General features: G+C 43.1%; 1 protein-coding gene across 1 annotated transcript in view; it reads left to right on the top strand.

Moving 5' to 3' along the window:
* Positions 1-1,221: 1,221 nt before the first annotated feature.
* Positions 1,222-5,384, top strand: part of LOC123516224 (neuropeptide CCHamide-1 receptor-like) — a 203,630-nt gene continuing 199,467 nt past the window's right edge. The window contains exon 1 of the mRNA XM_045275438.1: positions 1,222-1,284. The gene's annotated coding sequence lies outside the window, so the exon portion shown is untranslated. The remainder of the gene's footprint in view (positions 1,285-5,384) is intronic.

The raw sequence follows: 5,384 nt of genomic DNA, 5'->3' as shown, positions 1-5,384 counted from the left end.
AACCTTGTCCTCCCTTAAAAAATAACACACCCACTGCTTCACTTCTTCATTATCTAGGCAACGCGGCGGAGAGTGAGAGGGAACACGGGCAGCACGAGATAAGGCTGTTATAATGCAATAGTGAGTAGGACTGACGCAAAGGAGGATGGCTGACCGTGTGCCCCACCTGCCTTATCGAACCTCTTTACGCTCATTCATTACTCTCTCTCCGTCATGGTCGCAGCGGGTGAGAAAGGCTGGTTTAGAGAATGGGAGAGCAGAGAAGGCGAGAGTGGCGGCGGTTGTGAAAGTTACTGTATAGAATGTGATCTTTTATGTAAGAGGAGCGTTGGACTAGGACAACAAAGATAACGAACAAAAAAGATACTCCTCTATAAAAAGAAAAAAGGTGAAAAAATATCATCCAAAATCGAAGGATAAGTGTCTTAAATCCTCCTTCTCAAAAAATTTCAAGACTTAGGAAGAAAGAAATACAGAAGCAGGTTCGATAGTTGATAATATTTGATTGCATTACTTTTTCTTCATCTCATATCTAACATGGCTTCTTACTGTCGTTCAAGATCATGCACAGGCCCGTACTCAGAAACGCTTTGCTGTCTCATCACGACTATTTTCAAGGGCCATTGAGATGATTGGTGGGGTTTTCAAGAGTGTCTCTCCAGATGTAAAGATCTTGTCACTCTGCCTCTAGAACCATAAAAAAACTTTAAAACTCGCGTTAATTTGAGTAAAGCCTTTTGAAAGAGTAGATGTGAAGCACGGAAAAGTGTTTGACTATACGAGTTACAGTCTCAAAGGGGCCAATTCATGATCTGCTGCTTGTTCTTTCTTTGTCATCCTTTGTATAGGTGAAGTAGATGAACAAGCACCGTATCAACATGCTGCAGGAACTTATATAGACACTGCAGATGCATTCTGGCCTCCATCAATCCTTCACCGACCACACCCAAGCCACACTTACATACCTGACACACACACACACACACACACACACACACACACACACACACACACACACACACACACACACACAAGTCCCGTTATAAGAGCAAAAGGAGCAAACACGTAAGTTTCCCAAAAAATATAATGTGGTTTGTTGCATCAGTTATTTCTAGTTACGTCCTGACCCACTGACGTGACATTGTTTGCCTGTGTGTGTGTGTGTGTGTGTGTGTGTGTGTGTGTATCCTCTCAGTTTCTCCTAGCCTCTCCCAGTCCAGCCACTCAGTTCATCCTCAGCCGCGGCAGGCTCAGGACGTGTTGCATCAGTTCCTCCGTGTCAGTGTGAGTGGACTACCTCCGTTTTCTTTCACCTCTCCTTCTCTTTCTCTCTCCTCCCGATTATTCCCCGATGTCTCTCACTCTTATTGTCTTTTCTTTTTATCTTCTTTTTCTTGGATGTGGTCAGTTGTGTGGGCGCGTGATTGTTTTCTTTTCTTTTTGTTTTTTCTTTTCCTTTTTTTTGTCAAAGGAAGTTTTTTTTTTTTTTTTTGTCGTTTTGCTTGTATTGATTTTTTTTTTCTGATGTATTCCTTTTCTTTCTTCTTCCATTTGTTTGAATGTGTCTCTTACTTCGTCAGCATTACTACTACTACTACTACTACTACTACTACTACTACTACTACTACTACTACTACCATCATTACTATATTGAATTTCTTTCTTTAATCGTCTATATTCTATTCCATCTCTTCCTGTTGTTGATGATACTATTCTCCTTCCTCCTCCTCCTCCTCCTCCTCCTCCTCCTCCTCCTCCTCCTCCTCTCTCCTCTTCCTCCTCTTCCTCACCTGTTGCCTCCTGCCTCCTCAAGTGTGTCATTAGACCTGAAATGAATCCTTGACGAGACGTGCGTAAACTGCGTGTGTGTGTGTAATTCACCTCGGTTGTCTGCTGGTCACCCAGCCAGTCTTCCCCATTACGGAGCGAGCACAGAGCTCATAGACCGATCTTCGGGTAGGACTGAGACCACAACACACTCCACACACCGGGAAAGCGAGGACCACAACCCCTCGAGTTACATCCCGTACCTATTTACTGCTAGGTGAACAGAGGCCACACATTAAGAGGCTTGCCCATTTGCTTCGCCGCGGCGGGACTCGAACCCGGGCCTCTCGATTGTGAGAGTAGTGTGTGTGTGTGTGTGTGTGTGTGTGTGTGTGTGTGTGTGTGTGTGTGTAGGAGATAGTAACAAAGAGAATGGGTATAAGGATCACACACACGTATATACACACACACACACACACACACACACACACACACACACACACACACACACACACACACACACACACACACACACACTACACTACATCCTTTATTATTCCTCTCTCGTCCATCATTAAGGGCAAACTTTTCTCCAAGCTTCTCATCATCCGGAGAACTTCGTAGCGTGATGCCTCCTTTCGCGTCAGCACTTCCTTACTCTCACTGTGTTGCTTCCTCCTTCTGTTGTACTTCATCGGTTACTAGTCTGTGTTCCTCCCTGCGTCCGTTCCTTGCTGCCTATGTGTTTTGGTTAGGAGCGTTTCTCTCTCTCTCTCTCTCTCTCTCTCTCTCTCTCTCTCTCTCTCTCTCTCTCTCTCTCTCTCTCTCTCTCTCTCTCTCTCTCTCTCTCTCTCTCTCTCTCTCTCTCTCTCTCTCTCTCTCTCTCTCTCTCTCTCTCTCTCTCTCTCTCTCTCTCTCTCTCTCTCTCTCTCTCTCTCTCTCTCTCTCTCTCTCTCTCTCTCTCTCTCTCTTGTTGGTTTTCTTATCTTATTCTTATTCTTGTTCTTCTTATCGTCGTCGTCATCATCAAGTTGCTTATCGTGAGTGGTTTGAAATGATGATAAGTATAATTTTCATTAGCAATTATTTTTTTCCCTATTCTTTTAAGGAAATTAGAGGGAAAATTGTCTCACTTTCCTGGTTTTCCTTTTAACCTCTTCAGTACCATAACAAGTTTTCATATTCATTCTGCTGACTATTCGGTGGTTTTATACAGCTTCAAAAACTCATTAGAATTATTAAAATAGTGAAGACTGTGGCTATTAATCTTCTGACATCTTTAGATCCCTTCTAATGCCAATAAAATCGTCTAATCATACGCAAAACTCATGGTAAAAATGCGTCCCAGGACTGAAGGGGTTAAACTCGGGAAAAGAATTTAAGAGGAAAGCCGTACCTCTCACACTCCGGACGGGACAAAGGGGACCATACCAGGGGATGAAAAAACTAATATAGAGAAAAATTCTGAAATCTCCCTAGAAAAGGAGACAAAAAAAAAAAAAAAAAGGCGATAGATGTAGAGATAGTTTGTGTATGGGAGTGATGATGTGACTCTATATGAGAAAAGAAAGAAAAAAAAAAGGAAGAAGGAAAAGATGATGGCATTGAACTTTCTTAGTACAGTAGACGGTTCGATTCTTGCAACTCTTCTTCCTCCTTCAGCCACCACCACCACCACTACCACCACTACCACAAGGAACTAAAGCCACACAGCCGCTCACTAAATAAAAAAAAAAAAGATAATAAAGAAAGAAAAAACGAAACGAACGAAGGAAAGAGAATGAAAAAATCCCGCCTTCACCTTTAGCAGCGCCAGAGAGATCCAGGTAGCGAAGAAAAGCACGATTCTGGCAGGCCGAGATCCGTATTGAACAGTATTTTTGTGGGTTAACGAATGCAATAGACACTTTTGAATGTACCGCGGATTACTGGGGGAGGGAAGATTGTACTGTTGTGCGTGGATTGTGGTGGGTTGGCGTGTGTTGTAGTGAGCTAGTAAGGGATATGGTGGGTTAGTAGGGGTTTATAGTGGGTTAGAGGGAATTGTGGTGGGTTGGTGTAGGATGGCTGAAATAAATGCTTCGTGAGAGGAGGATTAGCAAGATATTTTTCATTCATTGATTTCTATTTTGCATTCTCTTCCCCGGCAAACTTTTTTTTTTCTGTATCTCTTATATGACAAGGAGTGGGAAAGAAATGAGCGGACGTTTTCCTTCATTTATGCGCTTTGTTAGTCTCCTGGACATCCAAAAAAAAAAAAGAAAAGAAAGAAGAGGACTGTATTGCTGACAGAAAATTACAATGACAAGTGTGAGAGGGAGTGTTGCTGTGGTGAGCCTGAAAAACACGGATGGTTGTGAGACAGATGAGTGGAGAGTGTTTAGGGAAAGACTTCTATTTAAGTATACGGTAACTATAGTGTAAAGGAGATCTAGGTTACTAATTTACATATGAAACAAAAAAAAAGAAATAAGGAAAGGTTCAAGAAGCCACCTGGCCTACCTACATCTTGCTGTCCCTATATGATTCATGCTTTTCTATTTCCACATATTGTCCTACATCCATAAATTTGTTCTGTTTTCTTTTAAAGCTCCTTAATGATTCAGCTTTATTACAGAGTCCATCAGCCAATCTATTTGAGTGGCTGATGGATCAAGATCAGTAATCTATCCTGACTACTGATCCTGATAAGTTATAAAGTAATAAAGTGAATGACGGAATCGATCACCCCTCAACTCCTAACGATACTTGCCATAGCAACCCTCGGCAGTTTCAGTCACTGAGAAATCAAACTAAAATTCTACTGTGAAAAATTTAGCAATCAATTAATCTGTGAGGAGTGTTATCTGTCAATATGGTAATGAAGACTTACGCTTGAGTGCTTACACCATCATATTGTTGTGATGGAGAGGCCACACCAGGTAAAAGATTGAAACATGTATCCTGTCGTGCTATTTTTTGTTCAATAAAATCACTGGCGGTGGTTCAGTATGATAAATGACACTCATTAGCTGTGAAGGGATTAAAAACTGTAAATGGTGATGAGGATGTTGTAATAGTGACTTGATTTGATTAGATTTGATAAATTTATTATACAAAAACGTATCAAACAGTACAAAATACCTAAACAACAACAACAACAACAACAACAACAAACACACACACACACACACACACACACACACACACACACACACACACACACACACACACATAAGCGTGAGGCCACGCATGGCCAAAGAAACCCTCGCAGGGCAAGGGGATTAGGAAAATCCCCCAAAGCGGGGGAAGCGTATAAGTAGTTCGTCCAGGACGTTGTGAGGTAGGAGGTGGCGGCAGACAGCATCCAGCGGCAGGCCCTGGGGCAGGAGATGGCGCACAGTGGGGCACGTCAGGCAATAGTGCTCTATGGCATTGGCCTGGGGAGCGTGGCATAGGCGACAGGCTGCATAGGTGGGCTGGCTCCCCCACCACCCCAGCAACCTACCACGGTGGCCGGTAGCCCAGCCGCAGGCGCGCAGAGACCACGTTGTGTTGCCGCACCATCAGACCACGGCGGCGGTAGTGGGACTGAATAGTTAGCAGTTCGATGACATTGTTAACGGTGGACTAAGTTT

This window comes from Portunus trituberculatus, chromosome 40 (assembly GCF_017591435.1).
Source record: "Portunus trituberculatus isolate SZX2019 chromosome 40, ASM1759143v1, whole genome shotgun sequence".
NCBI classification, from domain to species: Eukaryota; Metazoa; Arthropoda; class Malacostraca; order Decapoda; family Portunidae; genus Portunus; species Portunus trituberculatus.
The sequence above is the reverse complement of the archived record's forward strand: the minus strand, read 5'-3'. Positions and strand labels throughout refer to the sequence as shown.